The sequence below is a fragment of the Triticum urartu genome, chromosome 3 (assembly GCF_003073215.2).
Source record: "Triticum urartu cultivar G1812 chromosome 3, Tu2.1, whole genome shotgun sequence".
In the NCBI taxonomy this organism is placed as follows: domain Eukaryota; kingdom Viridiplantae; phylum Streptophyta; class Magnoliopsida; order Poales; family Poaceae; genus Triticum; species Triticum urartu.
In genome coordinates this window covers 23410702-23434162 of record NC_053024.1, presented here as the reverse complement: position 1 = coordinate 23434162, position 23461 = coordinate 23410702, and the positions used below count along the sequence as shown (strand labels likewise).

The 23461-nt window shown below is 47.8% G+C and overlaps 1 long non-coding RNA gene and 1 pseudogene across 1 annotated transcript; one reads left to right on the top strand and one right to left on the bottom strand.

Annotated features, from left to right (window-relative positions):
• Positions 1-8401: 8401 nt before the first annotated feature.
• On the bottom strand, positions 8402-10088 carry LOC125547754. The gene is made up of 2 exons (XR_007300752.1): positions 10016-10088; positions 8402-8672 (listed from the first exon to the last, which is right to left on the bottom strand). It is a non-coding gene; the product is annotated as an uncharacterized LOC125547754 (long non-coding RNA).
• Positions 10089-19472: 9384 nt separating this feature from the next.
• On the top strand, positions 19473-21727 carry LOC125546536 (annotated as a pseudogene).
• Positions 21728-23461: the final 1734 nt, after the last annotated feature.

Sequence of the window (23461 nt, the reverse complement as noted above, 5' to 3'; positions counted from 1 at the left end):
AGTGAATGGTGCCGCCCTCACGATGATGAGCACGGCCCTGTCTACTTGGAAAAGCATGGTGAAGGCAATGATTGACAAAGGTGATAGTTATGAGAAGATCAACGCGAAATATCCTTTGATTAGCAAAGATGACTACAAGGAGTTCAAGATCAAGTGCAATAGCCCCGCAACCTCCGAATCAAGTTGAACATAGGGGTCCACCAACTCGGTCCCGGCGGTTACAGAGTGGCGGAGCCTATATGGGACAAGGAGGACGCGGAGCGTGCCGAGCAAGGCCTACCGCCCCGCTTCGAGAAATACACTGACAAGCAGACCAGGAACTTTCTCAGGGCCCGGTACAAGGAGGACCCGGTAACAAAGGAGCTTACCACGGATCCGAAGACCAAGGCGCTTGAGCTTGTTCTGGTAAAGAATACACCCCGGCGTAATTAGCTCCATATGGTTGCATTCTAATTAATCCCCAATATTTCTAAATGGTTCACGGTCCTTCCGCAGGACAAAGAAAGCAGTAGCGCGGGGTCGTCTCAGAGCTCCCCTTTCGACACCCCTTTGAATAGGGCGTTGAACGTAATGAAAAACAAGGATAAGCTCAGTAAGCCAACGTCAGCTGGTCGTGTGGCCAGCAAATACTTGTCCACAAAATGGTCGTCATACTATACCGCTGGTGGGCAAAAGGAGAAAAAGACCAGCTCGGAAAGCCAGTCGCGCGAGGTTGAAGCACTCAAGGCGCAAGTGGCGCAGATTCCGGAGATGGTCCAAGAGCAAGTGCAACAAGAACTGGGATCGACGCTCACCGGCATTATGCCTACCTTGATTCATGGGATAACAACGTGGATTGTGGGTGGCCAACAGGGGCCGCCCCCGATTCCCAGCTTCACGACCAGCAACTCGCACAACGCGCGGGCGGCGCCATTGGTGTCTCTGGCGGCGGCGGTATTGGTGTCTATGGCGGCGGCGCCATTGGTGTCTCCGGCGGCGGCGGTATTGGTGTCTCCGACACCGGCATTGGAGCTTAATGCACCCGGGTGTACGCCGGCCGGCACCTCGCTAGCAAGCGGCCCCTCCGTCAGTTGCACGCCCGCCGTTGGCGGTGCCTCAACATTAGCCGAGCTCGACGGCATCACGGTAACTAAGCCTCTCGGCCGAGGACTTCATCTCCTTGCCTTTGACTGGGCATCCCTGACGCCATACATGTTTTCGCAGGGCGCCGCCGACGTTCCTTGCACTCTCCTGCACTTCGTGGGCGGCGAGTTGGTCGATGTCGCCAAGGGTAGAATCATTCAACCGGGCAACCCTGTGTTCCACGGTAATCCGATGCCACCCACAATGTATAGAGTTGAAGTGGTTCAGGTGCTGCCAGGCTGCGACGAGCTGTTACCTCCGATTCGACCCGCTGGGGCCGACGAAGAAGATGAGATGACCCTCAGCGCCTGCGTAAGCTGGCCCCTGCTTTGGCCGAAGAGCCAGATTCGTTTGGGGGCGCGGGACACCGCCCCACAGACAAGACCGCAAGTCGTGTCGGCGCCAAGCCATGGCAAGAACGCCGCAACTCTACCGGACATGCCGGACATCCCTATGGCACAGGATCCGGACATGCATATGGCATAGGATCCGGACGATGACGACAACGATGATGGTACATTTACCAACGTCGATAAGTACTTTGCCGAACATGGGTACGGTGACGAGTTCTGCGGGCCTCCTTCTCAAGAAATCAAACAAGACGACCGCGATCTAGCTGGTACGGCGGAGAAACCCAATTGCAACAGGCGTCGTCTGGCGTTTAGTTCTCAGGAGACGCCTCTAGCTGCCGCCTTCACCGAGCCTCAGATAGTGGAGGTGCCAAATATTATCAGCCCCAACACGCTCAAGAAGGTGGTCTGTGAGCAGAACTCGGTCCCATTACAGCAGATCAAGAAGAAGGGCAGGAAACGGCAGACTAAAAAGGGCGCCGGTGCGAGCCAGCCGGCACCGAGTACGATCCGTGGTCAGGACGGGCCACCTTCACCTAAGGATATCTCGAGGAGGGTGCATGTGGCGGGTAGGGCGATGCTACCGACAAATATGCTCAATGCTGCAACCGGTGCTATGCGGAGTCTGCACGACAATGTTCTTTCTTTGGAGAAGCAGCGTCTCAGAGAGAATGATGTGGCATACCCGGTTTTCGTGGCCAAGGTGCCAGAGGGCAAGGGCTTTGTGGATGGCAACATCGGGGGTACGATCGTCCTGCGGTTTGATGACATCTTTGCTATGTTTAACCTTCATCCGCTGCACTACACCTTCGTTCGGTTGTTTTCGCTGAGTATGGAGATGCGGATCATTAGAGACAAGACCCCGGACATCGTGATCGTCGACCCCTTCTACATGCGTGCCAAGCTCTTGAGCAGCGCTGGGGACCACCAAGTCGCGAGTTCACACCTCGAAGACGTCATTCTGGCAAACCCAGATAAGGATAACTTCCTTGTGGCTTACTTTCCCGAGTAAGTCATCCCTAAACCGCCCCATAACATATGATTTCTTAGATTTCGATCGTTCTTTTTTTTCTAACATTCCATGTTCTGTGCAGTGACACACATTGCACACTCATCCTCTTAAGCCCGAAATATTCCATGCCACGTATTTCGACCCGAATCGTAACTCCAAGATAGACTACACAAATATCAAGAAAGTTCTTGATGATGTTCTCCCCGGCTACGCCAAATCTGGAGGCACCTTCACCAGGGCAGTTCGTAATTACGACATTCTGCTGCATCAAGCAGCCTCCTCGCGGTCAGAAGGATGCCTACTATGCCCTCCATCACATGTGGGCGATCGTAAGGGACCATCATCACCTTCTGCTACCAAATAATCTCAAAGACTGGGCCGCGAGCTTGTCGGCAATCCAGGACGCGGACATCAGACAAGAATTCTTTCGCATCCAGTCGGAGTTTGCGGACATCATCCATCAAGATGTCCTTCATACCTCGGGGTAGTTCTACCTCAGATATCAACCGTCCAACAGGGAGATAGACGGAACGCTACAAATGCAGGCTGACAACGCCAGCGATTTCATGACCATCACGACAGACGGCGGCTTCATCCACGCTCCGGTCCCATGAGTCGAGTCGACAGTAGTGATGCTATGTGTAGTTCTGAAACATTGATTGGCTCATGTTGTAATTAAACTTTAATGAACTTGTATGTCTCTTTGGTTTGGACAGTCGTTCAACTTAGATGTAATCGATGCTATTTATTAGTAGGACCATGAATCATGCTATTAATGTCATGTCTTGCATTTCTCTTCCGATCCTTTTGTTGCATACTTATATATTGCTTATGTATGTATTGTCTGTTGTTTGGCTTGTGCATAGAGATGCCGTCGTATGTCGTCTACAAGGGTAAGGTTCCCGGAGTCTACGACGACTGGGAGGAGTGTCGGAGACAGGTTCACCGTTTTAGCGGTAACAGTTACAAAGGGTACACCACTAGGGCGGAGGCGGAATCTAGATACGCCCGCTATCTAGCGGGAGAGAGGAGGGAGCGTTGGAGGAACCGGATGAAGACCAGTTTCATCACGATGATGCTCATCGTGATGACCGCAGCTCTCTTCTATGTGATGGTAGTTTAGATGATCGATATCGACTTGTAATGTGAAGACAAACTCGATACTCGCGGTCTCGAGACTTGTAATGTTTTATCTTTATTCGGTTTTTTGAATTCCGAGACTAATATGATGAATTGTATTCGGAGACTAATCTTCTATTGTATTCGATGAATCTGTTGTTGCTGTGTGCTACTGTCTATATTCTGTCAAATAATATATTTTGTAACCTGTGCAAAAATCAGAAAAGTAAAAAAAACCTAATATTCATACTAATGGCGCATCACTACAGAGTGCGCCATTTGTATGCCAAAGTATATTAATGGCGCATCACCAAACAATGTGCCATTAGTATGCCAAGTATCCTAATGGCGCATTCATCCGCAGTGCGCCATTAGTGTGCCAAAGCACATGGTTAAATATGGCCCCTGGGAGGCATACTAATGGCGCATGGTATTATATACTAATGGCGCATTGGGTGGTGCGCCATTAGTATACCAGATAGTAATGGCGCACCAGTGGTGCGCCATTAGTAATAAATACTAGTGGCGTGATACTAATGGCGCACCAGTGATGCGCCATTAGTAGGCAAAACTGGTGCGCCATTAGTAGGCCTTTTCCTAGTAGTGTGTGTTTTCATCTAGTTCTACAATGTATTTTTGCCAGGTACTGGATGTTGGTTTTTTCTTCTTAATTTCCATGCCTAGTGTAGATGTACTTTTCCATGGCTTCCCTGTGGGTTAGATGATTAACGTTCTCATAATTCAAACTCTCCATTGTGGGCTTCATGTGTTCTTGTGTGTATTTTTCAGATGCAGCTTTCTACATCGAGTAATCAGTGATTATCCAAAGTTTTGTCATGGATGTAATCTTATTGTTACATTTAGGTGCCATGTTTGTTATCCTGACTCCTGATGACAAGTGGGATGGCGTAGTTCTTAACTGAAACTATAGATGTAGTTCAACCTGTTGAAGGCATGCATTTTGCTGAATCATCACCATAGTGGGTTGTAGTTCTATTTCTGTTTTTTTAATGGATGTAGCTTTTGCCCTCTGTTCTACAAGTAGTTTGTTTATCATGACTAAGGTTGCCGTCAATGTATTTTACCATGATATTTTAGGGGTCATAGTCCCATAGCCGTAGTTCTGATGATAAATGGGACAGCATGGATGTAGTTTCATTTGAAAATGTAGATGTGGTTCAACCAGTTCAAGTCATGTGTTTTGCTGAATCATAACCATAATGGGCTGTTGTTTCATATCTAGTCAATGGAGTTTATCATGATTTTCCTTCATGTGCACGATGCAGTTTCAGTGTGTGCACGACACTGGGATTTTTTTAACCATTCCATCAAATAGAACTCACCAAGAAAGCAGAACTGTACAGTTTGTAACCATTCTGTTTGTGCTCTTGTCAATTGTGTCCATCCGTTACTGGTAGTATCTTATCTCTGCTGTTCGTCGATGTTGGGTAATACTAGGATGGTAACATACAGATCGCTGCTGCAATGCTAACAGTACGAGAGCTTAATTAATCTTAAGAAAATTGTATGGCAGAGAACATTCAGGTAAATTATACCACTACCATGGAATAGAGAAAGCTAATTCATTGACAATGCAGGTTCGTAAGGTGTTTGGTGCCCGGCCAAGAACTAGCAAACTTTTTTTTTGTCCAAACAGTGTTTGCACTTTTCTCCATATGCATGCATGTAGTAGTGATCTCGATCGGTGAAGCGAGAAAATTAAAGGAGTTTTTATTTTTCATGATAGCAAGAATAATTTTAAGGAAGTGGAATGCCTTGTTTTGTCTTGTTAAGCTTCGAGCAACAAATATCAACTAGTGGACATAGTTGAGAGTTCAGAGTTTTAACCTGAACATCATCGATCTTTCTGACTTGAGTTGGATCAAAAATATGCAATAGTTCTCTTCGCCGCAAAAATATCAATAAACCCACTGTTGCTTAAGCGTATTGCTACTGTTCTCCTTTTTTCAGACACTGTTCATATTTTTCGCTCATTAACAGGTACGGGCAACAAGCTGAAAGGCAATCCTTTTTCTTCCTACTCTGGTGGCAAAGCCGATGTTTCTTTTCCATGAAAGTGTTCAAGGCAGCAGAGAGTTCGATGTAAGCCCCCCCACACTCTTTTCAAATCTACGGACCTTTTTCCTGTTCTTTCTCCTTTAACCAGGATGGGTTTTCTTCGTCTAACTACCGATATTGTTTCGGGTGTGCTCATGGGCCGTTAATTAGGACACATAAACAGATTAACCGGGATATCACTCATCGTAAGTATGCGTATTTCACTTTCTTTGAGTTCACATATGTATACTGATCTTTCTCTACAGTTGTGTCATCGAGGCAACATATTTTCTTTCATCTTTGATCTATTTGTTCTTGCTGGATGTATAGCTAGCTCCGTTGTTAGGTATAAAAAGTAGGAAAGCGTTTGTTTGGTGTCTAACGGCGCTGCAATGCATCGTTCAATTGTTGTCGACACTCTGACGCAGCGGTCGTCGTCAACTGCTGGTGCTGCTATGCAACCCCGCGGTAGTTGCCAGTGCTGCGATGCAGCGTCGATGGTGCTACCGACACCACAATGCGACGGTCGTCAGCGGTTGTCTGTGCTGCAACGCAGCCCTCGACCGACGGCGCTGCCACGCAACACTCGCTTGGCTGCGATGCGATGCGGGCTGTCGCCGGCCGGCAGTCACCAATGTTCTACTTTCAATTAGTGCTGCAGAGGGCGACGTGGTTCTTCTGGAGGCCGCTGGCATTATTGATGTTGTGCTGGAGATGACAATGAATCGGGGTGCTTCAGGGGAGCTCCTCGCGTGGGGCTGCGTTGATGCGGCGGCCAGTTTTGCGTTGACTGGATCCAACGGCTATGCTCAAAAGGATCCAACGAGTCACGGGGTGGGGTCGTGGGGTTGCTTGTTTGGCAAGTCACGGTAGGTTCTGTTCGATTTTGAGTCCAAACAAGCGCATAGTCGTCTCTTCTTCTTTGTATACTAGTAGGAGGGGCGTGCCCTGGGCGCGCCTCCTGTGCGTTCTTGTGCGCACTTGCCTTGGCTGTGCAGCTGTGCACGTGCATATGCAGGCCAGGGTACAGTTCACAAAAACTTAGAGAAAAGTGTTCATTCAAGAGACATAGCAAGGTAATAGGTGCATATTATAAGATAGTAGGTCACAATCTTACAAGGTGGATGATAGAGCACAACATTGAATTGAAATCAAAGACTAACATGCTCCAAAAGAAAAACGATCTTCAAAGAAAAGTAGAGTTCATATATATAGATAGCAGGTGCTGCTGATGGCGATGTGTCTAGAGATTAGCTAAAGATGATAGATAGTTCATATATATAGATAGCAGGTGCTGCTGACGACGTCGTGTCTTGAGACGATAGACGGTGAGGGAGAGGCGGCGCCCTTCCTTGCATATCTTCTTTGAACTTTAAGTTTGCAATGAACTTAATACATTCTTCAAGACCAGCAAAACTTGTGGATTCTTGGGGGGAAAATCTGACCATAGTATTCAAACCTGTAGAAGTAGAAGGAACCAAATCAGCATCATATTTATTTGAACCGATTCAAGAACAAGCAGATCTATGCAGATAAGGGATGTATTGTGTTGCATGCATTAGGAACAAAATATTCAAGCAGCACCATCGAATTGCTAGTAAAAGGGGGTAGAGCAAAAGCATGTATTTAAAGGGAGCACCTCCTAATAAAAGTTTCAAGAGTATAGGATACCTCTTGAGTTCTGAAACTTGAACTAAGATTTTGAGACTTGTCGTTAGTTTAGTACAACTTTAGTCGGAAGGAGTAGTAGCTAACATCTTTGGAATCACACAAAAACAATGGTATATTATGCCTAACGCTGTACGGTCCATCATAATTTTATCTTCCTCGAGTGTGTCACTGAGATTGGTCAAGGTAATGATCCCCGATGTGAATTTGAACCATTAAAACATAAGGATCAAAGACCTGGGGATGGGAGATATAAGCAGATCAATGATTGAGCTCTACTAAGGATACAAGGCACAAATATAAGAGATACTACATAAGATGGTAATGAGTTGGACTGCTCTACAAAGAAAAGTGAGCAAACCAGTATGTAAAGCTCTTTAATTAAGGTCTGGAGGCATCAGGATGGAAGTAACAAACATAAATAATAGTTACCAAATAAAATTGTTAACAAAGACATATTTAGATACATCAAACATGCCGCTCCTCTAGTCAGACCTCCTCCACATCCAAAGACGCCCCGTCACTACCAGAATAAGCTACGTTGCCGACGGCCCAGGGTTGTCGGCATAGGCCTATGCCGACGGCCACCGTCGGCATAGCCCCGTCGGCAACTCGTACGTCGGCATATCCCAGGGTGGCCGTCGGCATAGCAAAGCCGTCGGTATAGGCCGCTATGCCGACGGCGTCCGTACCACCTTCGGCACACATGCACCGTCGGCAAAATTTTCCGCCTAACGGCCGTCTACGGCTCCGCCGTCAAAACCGAGCCAACCATGTGCTGACACGTTGCACAGGTATCCCGACGGTAAAGCCGTCGGCATAGCTCTAGAACTTATGCTGACGGTCTAACCGTCGGCCTAGCAGTGCCACATGTCAGCTGCTGGGCAGGCCTGGCGCATAGCTACGCCGACGGTTGGACCATCGGCATACTTGCTGACCATAACAAAAAAAACAATTAAGGCTAGAAATTTACGAATGCAATTAGAGACATGATTCTAGAAATTAAACCCCAACAAACAAATATGTGTAAGAGAACTGCACTGGCAACAAGTGAGCTGCGCAAACACAACCAGAACAGCAAAGATGGCTTCGAAAACTGAATCAGTTAGTCTTCCAGCTCACACTGAATACAACTACTAGTGCTAGTAATCAAAATTAAATGGTACGGCCATCCACTCTGAAAATCAGTGCACAGATAAACATCACAATCCACATTATTAACTTGGAAGAAAAAAACTTGTTGGTTGGGAGCGACCTTGTGTTCGTTGGATGCCGTCGCCGTCGAGATCCAAGTCAAAGTTTTAAGATATTTGCTTCTCAAGATGCAGAGCATTTTTGTCAACCTACACAACAGCACCACCACCAGCAATACTATGAGCGACAATCCAGACGGCCACCACAATTAGCTAGTAAGACATTAACACCATAATATGAAGCAAACAGAGCAATCCCAATGTGCAAAGGAATTGTACTGATTCCATTGAAACAATACCGTGGCATAAGTAACAGGTGCCACAAAACAGAGCTAGCTGCTGAGTGTAGAGCAATACTAGTATAATTTCAAATTCAGAGGACAGTTACTAAGCCATAAACACTAGATAAGCATCTCAGCTCAGGGGACAACAAAACTATAAATTCCATTGCATCAATATCAATAGGATGGCATAATGATCAGGTGGCACAAAACAAAACAAAGTTGTGGAGTGAGTCTAGCACAGAAAAACAACGGTTTGGCCATCAGTCATAGCTCTCAAGATAAAACAAAAGAGGTCTCAGGTTTAAACTGAAAAGAAACAACTAGTTATGCGAGCTTTTTCAATAGTAACTTGGAGATGCATAAAGAACAACTAGGTACGACTCACCCTGGATGCATGCAATCATGAGCATCCATACTTGCAGTGCAGGCAGTAAATAACAAACTACTATATTTCCCAAAGTATATAATAGCTTTGTAAAAAAGAGGATTGTATCAGCCAGACACTTCTCCCAGGATCAATGTATGCATGCAATTCATCCAGGCCCAGCATGATGCTAAATCCTACTCATGTTGCTAGCACATATACATATATACACAACAAGAACGAATTCACAGGCACAAAAATGAATATCCCCTGGATAGCATGGTAATGAACTACTCACATGCAATTTGATAGGACTAGTACTAGTGATAACAATCCAACAATGTCCTAACAGTTGCAGCAACACGCACACATCAACTGCCTGAATACTGGTGAATAGCAAAGTCTATCCATACTTGACAAAGGAGCAAATCAATGTCAAGTTCATCTCAGATGTGTGGTTCATGACAACGGTAGCAGTTAACAAGATTACTGAATTTTAATTTGTGGAAGCAAGGAAACAAGCAATAGAATGCCTATCTCGTTCAACACTAGAGTAACAGCAGTAGCAAATTCAGTCCAGCATGTGAGTAAGTAAAAAATATAGATCAACAGGGAATCAAACTAGTTCAAAGAAATCTGTAACAAAATTTACAGTAAAAATCATCTAGTATTAATCAATGGTTCTGTTTTGATCCAAACTAGATGAATTCAAGGCTAATCTATTAGTCTAGTAGCAATCATCTAGTATGTGACAGTAGAGGAGTAAGTGTTATTGTACAGTTAGAAAAATACACGTCATGTGCATGGCAGCAACCGGAGGGAACATAGGATGAAGAGGGGCTCACCATGGTGGTGCTTTAGCCGATGCAGTGCACCGCCGTCATGCCATGGAGGGAGCCGCCAGAGGGAGCCACCGCCTCGCCGGAGTTTACCCGCTGCGCGCGTCCGCCCCGCAGCCACCGGGTGCAGGAGTACCATCCACGAGGCGGAGCCGCCCATGGGACTTGCGGTGGGCTTCGGAGAGGGCGGAGCAGAGTCGCTGTCGCCGCGTCGGAGTTGGAGGGGATGCCACCCTCGGAACCCTAGCCATCGGAAGGGGTCGTGGCTGAGCTCTCGGGGCCACGAGAGGCGCATCTGGCCGGAAGGAAGGGAAGAGCGGAGGCAGGGGGCTCGAATCTGTGCTGCGCGTTGGCGAGGCTCGCCGGAACACGCCGGAATCGTGCGGCGTAGGCAGCGGCGGCGGGGGGAGGGAGAGACGAGAGAGAGAGAGGAAGGAGAGAGGTGGCAGGGAGGGAGAGGTGGGGCTGGTGTCGTGGTGGGGTAGGCTGCCTTGCCACGTCACCGATCCGTGGGAGGTTGCTTCCAACCAATAGGAAGCCAGCACAGATTTTGTGTTTCTTTGCACAGTTTTTTGAACAGGAAATACTCATGTTAAAATTTAGTAAAAAAATAAAAAAAATCCAAATCTTCTAGGAATAATAAACCAATACCATGGAAAAATTCATATTTATTTACACCTTGTTTGCATTTAAAAAATAAATAAAAACATCCGCAAAATGACGAATGTTATGGCCTAATTCATGGCATAGTTATAGTGATATCATATTGTGTATAAGTGTGCATCTTAGAATGGAAAACAATTTTGATGAAGGGAGTTTTCATTTTATTTTCAAGCAAAATTTAGTTTTCAATTTCTGAGTGCCGAAAAAGATTATTTTTTTGTGTGAAAACCCTACTGAATACTTGTTGCCGGATCTAACCATTAAAATCGATGGAAAATCATACGGCGCTGGAAATCCTCGGGACGGGGCATGGTGCCATCATATGGCCCTTGTAGGGTGTGGTAAAAATATGAGCGCGTTTCGCAAAAGGCTGACCGGAGGCCCTTTGTAAATTGCACCATCTTCGAGGTAGTATCTAGCTATCGGGAGGGAAAGTGTGTGGTTTCTGAAGGAAGGGTGTTGCCCGTTGCTCTGTGGAACTCGAAACTTCTCGTGCTCTTAAAGGGGCGGGTATTACATGACATGTGCCAGGACATGGCATTTTCGGGCCCGCTTGGAATATTTGAGACATTTATTGCATCCGTAGGGTTTCAATGCGGGAAATTACAGATATGCATGGCAGCCACCTGAAATGATGTCCAAAAGTGGTTTGTACAATCGTATATGATGTCTTTTTAGAATGTGTATACCTAGTGCAACAAAAGGAGGGGAAGGACCCACCACCGGGGGGCGAATGTACCTTGGCGGCATGCCGGATCTAGCCGTTAAAATCCACAGAAAACATACAATGTCGGAAATCCTCAGGACCTGGGACGATGTTCATATGTTCCTTGTAGGGTCTAGTAAAAGTTTGAGTGTGTTTCGTAGAAGCCTGACCGAAAGCCACTTGTATATTGCACCATCTCCTAGGTACACTATAGGAAACAGGAGATTTGCCGTCAGTAATTTCTTTGCCGTCAGCATTTCATCGGGGCAGACGGCAAAGAAAGGGTTTGTCGTCATCAACAGACGGCAAAGAAAAAGTAACGGCAAAATAGACTTTGCCGTCTGCCTTTTATTACAGACGGCAAAGAGTAAACTTTGCCGTATGTAACAATAAATACAGACGGCAAAGAGCTTTGCAGTCTGCCTTTTTAATTATATATGGCAAAGAGCTCATTTTGCCGTCTTTAATATAAAATGCAGACGGCAAAGAACTTTGCCGTCTGTAACTAGAACCACATACGGCAAAGAGAAAACACAAGTCCACGGATGGATCACGCGGATCGCTGACATGGCTAAATCTCCTCCGCACATCCCCACCAAGCAAAACCCACCAGCCCCACGTCCCACGCCCTCTCTCCACCTTATCCATCCGAGACCCCACGCCCCACCACTATTCCCATGTCTCTCTCCCCCACGCCCCAACACCTCTGCCTCGCACGACCCGTGGCCATCTCTCCTCCCGGCCTCTGCCTCGCCGTCCCCGACCCCATCACCCCTGCCGGCCCCGGCGCGAGTCCCCCGTCGCCCCCACCGGCCCCCGGCGCGAGTCCCCCGTCGCCGCCACCGGCCGCTGGCCTCGGCTCGTCCCCCGTCGCCCCTGCCTACCTTCGGCCCCAGCCCCCGTCGCTCCTGCCTGCCCCCAGCCGCGCGGGCAGCGAGCATGGCGGACCCGCGGGTGGCGAGCACAGGCGCACGGCGGCCTCGTCCCTCCGGCGCGCGGCGGCCTCCTCCCTCCTGCGGGCGGCGTCCTCCTCCCTCGGGCGCGTGGCGGCCTCGTCCCTCGGGCGCGCGGCGGCTCGTCCCTTCGGCGCGCGGAGGCCTCCTCCCTCCGGCACGCGGCGGCCTCGTCCCTCGGGCGCGCGGCGGCGTCCTCCCTCCTCCGCGCGGCGGCCTCCTCCCTCCGGCATCGGCCGCCCGACGCTGCACAGGCGCGCGACAGTGCCCCCCCTCTCTCTCCAGGATCCAGCGAGCACATGGCGAGAAGAAGGAAGGCCGGTGGTGAAGTACATGTTGCTGCGATGGAGGACATGGAGGACTTAATTGATTTTCATTTTTAGTTTCTAGGGGTCCTTGGGTAAATTTTAGGACAACTCTTGTAACTTCTCTGTAACCACCAACGATGATTGCAAGACAGCAAGGCCGTGCTGAATCCATTGTAACTTCTCTGTAAATTTTAGGACAGCTCTTGTAACTTCTCTGTAACCTGTTTTGGTTTTTTGTTCCTGGTTCCGGTGAGATGCTCTGCTAGGATGTCACTTTAAAAAAAATGAAAAACAATCTTTGCCGTCTGTACTTTAGTCTGGATGACGGCAAAGCACATGTTTTGACTGACGGCAAAGAACATGTTTTTTGCCGTCTGTTATTTTTGCGACAGACGGCAAAACCGAATTGATTGACGGCAAATTCTTTGCTGTCATCTCGATAAAAGGAAGACGGCAAAGTATTCTTTGCCGGCTAATCTTTGCCGTCTGAGTTTGCCGTCTGCTTCCTGACGGCAAAATCTTTGCCGTCTGGATTTGGGTCTTTGCCGTCTGTGATCCACAGACGGCAAATTACATGTGCCAAGACATGGCATTTTTCTGGCCCGCCTGGAATATTTGAGACATTTATTGCATCCGGTTCTATACCCAACACGCATGATCCCCCCTCCAAGCGACGGTGGCATTGCCGTCCGTGAAGGGGGACAACACCCCGGACACCCAAGACGGGTGTCTACACATGCCACATCACTTTCACACATGCATTGGGACACGGTACGGTGTTTCGATGGCATTGCTACACCTTGAAGCCCCACCGACAGGACTAACCCTATTCCCGTTGACCAGGAGATCTAGGCCTTTGACTTTCATCGGACGGGCTTTGACCAGTGGACTCTTCCACCTGGTTGCGATAGGTCAGCCCATAGGAACATCCACGAACACGGCCTAGACCCAACCAACCACTAGATTCCCTCTGGTTCTACCTGATGCACACGTTTCCCCCCCCCCCCCCCCAAATGACGTCGGCACTGGAATCCGTGGAGGGGGCAACACCCCGGAGACCCAAGATGGGCGTCTATGCATGCCACGTCACTTTCACACATGCATCAAGACCGCGTGTGCTATTTCAGTGCATTGCCACAACCGGAAGGCCACCACGAAGCCCCTTGGCCAGGAGATCTAGGCCTTTGACTTTCGCCGGATGGGCTTTGACCAGTGGACTCTTCCAACTGGTTGTGAATAGTCATCAGGGCCGTCGATGGAGGGGGCCGAGGTGGGCGACCGCCCAGGGCCCCCAAATATTTGGGGCCCCTAATCACTAAGTATTAGTCTATTAGCTGTAGGTTTAAAATCAGGAAAAATAAAGCTCATGAGCCCATTCGCCCAAAACAGCATGTATAACAGGCCCATGAGGTCTAGAGAATCGATCAATCGATCGTTTTTCTGCCATAGTGCACTGATTGCTATCAGGCCCCAACAACGCCCGTTGGTTTTGCTTCCTCCGATCACCCACCAGAGACTACGGTGCCAGATCTACCTGAATGCCTACCTGCTTCGGCATCCGTCGATCGCCCACGGCCTGTCAATTACGAGCGCCATCACCTCTGGTCTTCCACTATCAGGTAATAAGTTCATTTGTTTTGATTAGGTTAGGTGGGAAGTGCCGAACGAGGCTAGATTTAGGACACAATTAAGTTTGAACTCAGTAGTTCTTGATTTTTTTGGTTGTTGGAAAATCATCATATATGTATTGTGTGATTATTTAGTTCGACCCTAATGTAAATTTAGGGTCCTATTTTGATTTTTGCCCCGGGGCCCCAAATTTTTGGAGACGGCCCTGATAGTCATCACATAGGAACATCCCCGAACATGGCCTGGACCCAACCAACCAATAGATTCCCTCCGGTTCTACCCGACACGCACGATTCCCCCTCCAAGTGACGGTGGGACAGCCGTCCATGGAGGGGGGAAACACCTCGAAGACCCAAGACGGGCGTCTATGCATGCCACATCACTTTCACACACGCATCGGGACCCGGTACGGTGTTTCGGTGGCATAGCTACACCTCGAAGCCCCACTGACCGGACTAACCCTAGCCTCGTTGACCAGGAGATCTAGGCCTTTGACTTTCTCCTGGCGGGCTTTGACCAGTGGACTCTTCCACTGGTTGCGATAGGTCAGCCCATAGAAACATCCCCGAACATGGCGTGGACCCAACCCACCAATAGATTCCCTCCGGTTCTACCCGACGCGCACGATTCCCACTCAAAGTGATGGCGGCACCGCCGTCCGTGAAGGGGGGGAGGGGGGCACACCTCGAAGCCCAAGAAGGGCGTCTACACATGTCACAACACATTCACACACGCATCATGTCCTAGTGCGAGATTATGATAAGAAAATCATTTAAAAGTTATCCAAATCTAGTGAAGTATCAATTACTTGTGATTTTTACTAAGTATAAGGACCTATATGCAAAATTACATGAAGTTACATTTTAAAATAATCAAAAGTAAAAACAAACAGGATATTCATAATCTATGGAAAATTCTGCCCCAATTTCATATATAATTTGTGTATGTTTAAGTTTATATAAATTAGATTTAAATTAATCAAATCTAAAGTTTAATAAAAAATGCAAAATGAGAAATAAAAAACATATAATATATATGTCGACGGTATCCCCGTCGGCATAGAAAGCCCACGTGATTTTTTGCCGAATAAAAAAAATGTACAAGCTATGCCGACGGCCTCCGTCAAGGCCGTCGGCATAGAGGTGACGGCGTCGACCCTCCGTTTGGACCTGGGTCGGCGGACCCACCTGTGTGCCAACGGCGGCTCTATGCCGACAGCCCCCATCGGCATAGTGGAATATACGCCGACGGCCTTCCGACGCCGACGGCCCCCGTCGGCATAGATGGAGGTTTGCCGACGTCTTTAGTATGCCTACGGTCTTTCCGCGGCCGTCGGCATACCACCATCTATGCCGATGGGAGCCGTCGGCGTAGAGAAGGCCGTCGGCAGCGGCCGTTATTCTGGTAGTGCGTCGTCCAGCTCGGGTGGCCTCCTCTGCGACCTTCCGGAGGTAGCAGCGTCGGTGGGCACCATCTGCAAATTGAACAGCAAGGTCATGCCTCCATATGAGGCCTCAACAATCACCTTGCCGTCCAGAACGCCCGCTGCAGAATACGTTGGATTTCACAATTTTAAAGTTCTTTGTGTTCCGGTTATGCTAAACCCTAATCAATAAAGCTTGGCCGGTGATATTTTTTGTAAAACGTGTTCATTGGTGAAATGCTTGTCACAGCGTGGAGTTGTGTTGCAGAATCAAACGTTGTCTAAGAAAAGATTGTGAAGGCTAACACTAAACAATAGTGCAGCTCCATTTTTGAAATTGTTCATTGATTTGTAGCTGCAATAGACGAATTCAAATCATCTCCTCTTATATCTGAACACTAATCATTTATCTCAGAAATGAAGTGGATCAGTGTATTTATTTTTATTACTGCACAGGCTATGTTTCTTTTCACCAAATAACATTTTTTCTACTATATAAGAGCGCCACAACTGCCAAGCTGCCTTTGTACGACGTACATTCAGTTTTCAGGTTGTAAGATATGAGTCCTTCACATGCATGGAAGAAACAGGAAAACTGGAAGATCACAAACACAATCCATGTCACACCATTAGAACTAACTGTGAATCTAATCTTGTTAAATCAATACATGTATAAACCTTATGACTGAAAGAAGGGACATATAGCAGAACGAGCAGTGTTTGGGCAATGAGAAAAAAAGACATGATCCAAGGCGCATTATGCTTTCCAACTCTAGTATTACTATTTCTTTAAACACTGTTATTGTAATAGAGAACATGAAATATTGATTATATGTAACTTTAGGCCATCGGTTGGTCCTCTGACTTTTTTTAGAACACTTACACTGTTGACTACTGAAATTTATTCGGAAAGGGCCTAGAAGTTTGATATTTATCAAGCACCAAACATTTAGAACATTCCGAGAACAATTATAGTACAATGTCGTAGGTCCACTGTACGATCCATTGGATTCACAGGCAGGACAATTCACTAATAGTTGATAAATACAAAGTTTGACCCCCCCCCCCCCTCAATACACACACACAAAAAAAAGGTCCAATTGGGCATTAATGATGCTACTCCATTACAAAACATTGGCCGTTCCACGTCTGATCATAAAAAATGTGCATCGATTTATTATTCTTTTTGCATCCAAACAACCACATTATCAAATCATACCTACACCACATGCGGATACATGATTTATAATTTGCAGAAGCATGTAAATATATATATTGATTGCAAAAACATACCTACACCACATGCTTCTTCAAACTTCCCAATATCCAAGGATTGAGGGCCGACAGTGCAGCATCTAGCTGTGCAGGGTTCTTAGTTAGCAAGAAACACTTCAGATTCACAGCATAAGGAAACATAACAAATTCTTTGCTTCAACTCCCACAAAAAAACAAATAATGCAAACTGTCTATTGAAAGTGAATTGAAAAATGAACAGGCGGCAGATATACTTTCATTGAAACGACTACCTAATAAGAGCAAGACGATCGACAAGTGCATTGGTTGGGTATTTCGTGGCAACCTCTATCCTCCGCTCTCACATGCCACGTCGGATAGAAAGAGTAATGAGAGTGATTAGTGGGGCTTACTGGACAGAAAGAGAATAGTATGATTCCCAGTTTGATCAGAAAAGAAGTAGAAGATCAATATGTTAGTTGAGGTACAGTATGAGGTACACCGCCGTGAGCGCCGCCATGAGCTCCAGCGTCTCACCGGAGCTGCAGCAGGTGTACTGTCGCGGGCGAGCATGCTGATGAGACGACGAAGTCCACTGCAGCAGGTGTACTGTCTACCTCAAATCAACAAAATCAAAAGGATTTTTGAAATGATTTGATTCTACATAATCAACTTCCATGGATCAAATGCATATAGCATAATCTAATGTTATTTGCGAAACCTTTTGAACTACAAACTACTAAGTTGCATCCAAGCACGAAATATAATTTCAGGCAGAAGCTCACCTCGACAGTAGATTGGAACTTCCTTGATAGTTTCGGTTCCATGTAGTTGGGCCGAACTTCAATCAAAAGTTTGTTCAACCCCTCCCAAGGCTTTATTGGAGTTGTAAGGTACTATAGAGGTAAAATGAGCATGACTATCTCCATAAACAAACAATAACGTAAATAGAGCAAGGAAACAACACATACTGTACTGTTGTGTTCAGTATATGGTGCTTCCATCTTTTGTTCAAATCTTCTACAGCCCCATACTGCATCACGGATACAAAAGGGTGAGAACTAAGAAGACAAACAGAACCATTAGGGGCCTAGATAAAATGTTGTTTTCTGCTAATCTCACTTTCAAAATCATTATTAGCACTTAACAAAACAAAACATATCAGAATTTCCTAACAAATAAAAAGCTATAGTTCACACTCTGTTTCTCTTTCAGAAATTACAAAGTATCATGTGAATGCCCAATATAAGACATTATACATGCTATACTAAAAGTAAGATGGCATCAAACGAACTATGAATCCATTTATGATCTGACCAACACAGGGGAAAGAAACAACAGCTACCTGAATGATCGCCCAGACGGTGGCCGCGAGGGGCACCCAGTTAGACAATGGCACGACCCAGCACTCAACGAACCACGCGAAGAGGCCGAGAAGGATTAATTTTCTTGGAAGATACTGACTTGTCAAAAGTCAGATGCCATGACCAGATCTTGCCATCTTCAGATACCGATCCTAGATATGTCATGGTCCCTTAATACATGTTCTGGTTCGACTCTATATCAAGGAATTATTGATTGTGAAGATTGCACATGTGCGGAATCCTGAGATCGTTTGCCAATGTTAAGAATAGGGAAAAAATAAAGAACAGAAATAATTCACCCGCCCTCCACAAGATCAGGTCGACGCCGTTCTGCTGCATGAGCGACAGTAGCGCGTCCCGCACCGCCTGGAGCAGATCCCGCCGTCCCGCTCCCACATTTTCTTTATATGGGTAGGGATGGTTCAGAACATTTTTCTCGAATACGCATGAGCATGCGTATCATATATTAAAGAAGAAGCGGCAAAGAAGCCGGATAGAATGCCTTTCGGCCATTACAATGCCAATCACAGGAATTAGCATCCACATCCACCAAACACACCCACCACGCGTACTACAATACTTGCTTCACCTAGGCCAACCTCATGCCGATGGCGATTGGGCAAGCCACAGAGCAACCGAGCCGCATCACAACCGCTGCCGAAGACCTCTACAACAATACCAAAACTCGCGACCAACACAGACCAACGTACTCAACCCATTGCGCCAAGAAGAAGTCAGCAAGTGGACGGCAGGGCCTGGACAGACCTAGAGACAGCATCAAGGGATGGTTCAGAACATTCTGAGGGGCCATTCCCACAGACGATTTTGATTTCCTCAGAGCGACGATTAACCTAGCCAGCTAGTCATTTTCAGGCTTGGGAATAAAGCTTCAGAAAATCTCAAGGTTCCGTGATTCGAAGGTTATGTTCTCAAGACAGATTTGCTTCGGTTTTTAGGAGATTCACATCAGATTTCAAACTAAGAATCTCATAGGTCATCCCCACGCTGAGCAGAGAACTACTCATTCACATCAGAATTCAAACTAAGAATCTCATAGGTCATCCCCACGCTGAGCAGAGCACTACTCACCAGTGACGAGATCGAACGCAGATGGAGGCGCAGGAGAGGGAGCACGGAGATCCCAACCAGGACCACGACCCTCCTTCCGAGTCCCCTCCCGGAGGATGAGCAGCGAGACAGAGACACACGGGCAGAGGTCCGTGCTGCTGCTGCAGACGAGGCCGAGGTCGGAGGCGGTGACGTCGTCTGTCAGGGGTGGAGAACCTCTCTCCCGTCGCGGCCCCCCTTCCGCTGCCATACTCGAGGAAGAAAGGGAGAGGCGGAGGGCTAGAAATAGGCTAGGGCAGGGGAAAGGGGAGGAGCAGACGAGAGAAATGGCTGAGACGGCGGCGGCGGCGGCGGCTTTGGAGGTTGCGTGCGAGAGCTGATGTGACGATGTGGGGCGAAAGAAAAGTAGAAGTTACCTTCCAAGGGAAGGAAGGGATCCATCGCTAGTTTTTTTATACTTGGCCACAGTAAAGACGGGGATGAGCGATGCCGATGGGAGCCTGATGGAATTTTTTTTATACTTCGCCACAGTAAAGACGGGGATGAGGGATGCCGATGGGAGCCTGATGGATGCATTTTTTTGTCGTACATGCGAACGCGCGAGGAATGCGAACGACGTGAGGAGGCGCCTTTGATGCGCACGTTAATGTTTTGGATATAAATAAACCGACGAGAACACGAAATCGGTGCTAGGTCAAGAAAGTCTCCGCTCTGTTTTTCCCCAACTACGGTACGGGAGAGAGTTTTGCACGGCGCGCCATGGCGGACGACGGCATGGATCCCACCCAGTACTACCACAACAGGCTGGGCGCGCTCGCCGCGCAGAAGGCCGCCGGCGTCAACCCCTACCCGCACGCCTTCCAGCCCACCGTCTCCGTCGCCGACTACGTCCACAGGTACAGGGGCCTGGCCGACGGGGAGAAGCTGGTCGACGTCACCGAGTCCCTGGCTGGGAGGATCATGAGCAAGAGGACGTCGTCCTCCAGCCTCCTCTTCTACGACCTCCACCGCGGCGGCGCCAAGGTCCAGGTCATGGCAGACTCCGGGACCTCGGAGCTGGAGACTCTCGAGGAATTCTCCGCTTTCCACTCTAGCGTGAAGCTTGGCGACGTGGTGGACGTGCGTGGGTTCCCTGGTAAAAGCAACCGAGGCGAGCTCAACATATTCCCTGCACAGTTCGTCGTGCTCTCACCCTGCCTGCACATGCTGCCGCGGCAGGCTAATAGGCACCGGCGCGCGCCGCCGCTGCCATGGGCGCCCGGCATGCCCAGGAACATGGAGAGCTACGCCCTCAAGGACCAGGAGACACGGTACCGCCGACGGTACCTCGATCTCATGGTGAACCCTGAGGTGAGGTCCGTCTTCATGGAGCGAGCCAGAGTCGTCTCCTTCATCCGGATTTTCCTTGACAAGCGTGGGTTTTTGGAGGTGGACACCCTGATGATGAACGTGGTTGCCGGTGGCGCCGCCGCCAGGCCGTTCGTCACGCACCACAACGACCTGAACATGAAGTTGTACATGCGCATCGCGCCAGAGCTCTACCTGAAATAGCTCGTCGTCGGCGGACTGGACCGCGTGTACGAGATCGGGAGGCAGTTCAGGAACAAAGGCATCGACACGACGCACAACCCCGAGGTCACGACGTGCGAGTTCTACATGGCCTATGCGGACTACAACGACCTGATGGAGCTCACGGAGGAGATGCTGGGCGGCATGGTGAAGGAACTCACGGGCGGCTACAAGGTACAGTACCACGCCAACGGCGCCGACAAGCCACCTATCGAGATCGATTTTACTCCTCCGTTCGCGGATCAACATGATCAAGGGACTGGAGGACATGGCCGATCTCAACATACCGGAGGAGGATCTGTCGACCGATGATGCCAACGAGTACTTGATGGAGGCTTGTGCCAGGTACGACATTACGTGCCCGCTTCCACACACGACGGCACGGCTGCTGGACACGCTTGTCGGGCACTTCCTGGAGGAGACATGCGTGAACCCGACGTTCATCATCAACCATCCGGTGATCATGAGCCCACTCGCAAAGTCACACAGGGACGAAGCCCGGCCTGGACTGACTGAATGGTTTGAGCTGTTCATCAACAAGCATGAGGTGTGCAACGCCTACACGGAGCTGAATGACCCCGTCGTGCAGAGGGAGCGGTTTGAGGAGCAGCTCAGGGATCGTCAGGACGGTGACGATGAAGCGATGGCCATGGACGAAACCTTCTGCACTGCCCTTGAGTATGGCCTGCCACCGACCGGAGGCTGGGGTCTGGGGATTGATCGCCTCACCATGTTGCTGACGGATTCCCAGAACATAAAGGAGGTCCTCCTGTTCCCGGCCGTGAAGCCTCAAGACAGCTAGCTGTTTGAAAAGATGAAATTCTTGTCCTATGAAAGAAACAAAATGGAATTTAAGTTATGGACAGTAATTGCCCATTGTCAATAAGGTTTCCTAGTTCTGTGCTTTACAAATAGTTAATTTCTGTACTTCGAGAAATAACAAGCAATGTTAACTAGTTCTATGTTATTTTAATGGACAGTAACTGCCATTGTCAATATGGTTTTCTATTTCATTGAGTTGCTATAAGCCTATAACTAACCTCATGTTCATGTAATATGTTTTGGTGTTTTTTTCTTCTGAAAAAGAGGACAACTCCGGTCCCAGAATCCCACATACGACAAGATGTTTCTGCTCCAAACGGTAGAGCAGAAACATCTGCACTCGCCGGCCGAAGGAGATGCGAGCAAACTTAAAAAACTCCGCTCCCCAGGTAGGTAAGTTGCCGTGATTTGCTACAGAATCTTTTGTTCAAAAGAAATCTCATTGCATCCAACAAAGCTTTGCGATGTGTTGGTCCAAGTAAAAAAGTAGACGCAATGCCATCATTACTCAACCTTAAGCAAGAGACAGCACAGGTTGCAACCATGGAACACTTTAAAATTTGTAAGATGGCACCCTTTTTAAACACTTGATGATGTTGTACTGGAACAACCGCAGGGAGTCATATGGAAACATCAGAAACTTACACCTGATTGCTGTTATGTGTCGCTTGTTCTTCCAAGAATTGCATGGAATTTGTTCTGCGCCAGGTTTGCAGCGTATAGAAGTTCCAATCTGGCAAACATCTACAAGTCACATAGTAGTCCTCACATAATACATCAATTGATTTGCAATGGACATATCTACTTACAGATTGTGTATAAACATGCTCAACTTATTCTCATGTCTTCAGGTCGGAAGGGAGCCGTTTATACTTTGAGCAAAATGTCACAGGGGCTTTGATCCAGTAGCACATCATTCCTTTTGTCTGACTAAATGACGCGGTTTTGATGGACAGTTAGACAAAATAGCATAAATTGGGTTTTTGCTTGGTCTAGGATAATTTTCACCCTGGGCCCTTACACCTGGCTCGATCGACCCTTATCGACCAGAAGTAGTCGTTAATCCAAAGAAATAACAACGCCGCCGCAGCTTCTTTCTTTCACTCGGACCCATATTACGAAAGCAAGAAAGGCAGCTACCGGCCAGCAGACGAGGGGCATGCAGACCCCACGGCACCGGAATTTTTCACTAGTACGACAGATGGTCGAAGCGTCCGCGCTAGCATTCCCAGAATTCCGAGCATTGCCACCATGTCTTGCTAATTTTCTGATGCCTCCTAATCCTATATGCTTCCAGCAACATTGACTACGATTTTTCTATTGAAGCTTTAGAGCTGATCCCGATTTTACTGCATTCTGATATACGTTTAGGTTTCACCATAGTGTGTCAGCAATTGCATGCAAGAGGGTCGGGGAGGTTAGTGAAGAATGGAAAAGCAGCAAGTGAAAGGGTGAGCTTTTAAAAGTAGAGGATGTAGAAGTATTGTCACGCCTGCGGTCTTAATGTTAGCCACGTCACCCATCATGTGGTACACAGACCCAGTGATGTTGTAATAAGTTGTAGCAGAAAGGAGAAAAGTCACTTGCATATGTTGATCGATCCTTCAATGTCGCTTAATAGTGATATAACTCACCATGTTATAAAGTGACTACCATCATATGTAGACCAGGCCGGAGTATGTCACTGTTTATGTTGCCAGTTATTTTCAGTAGA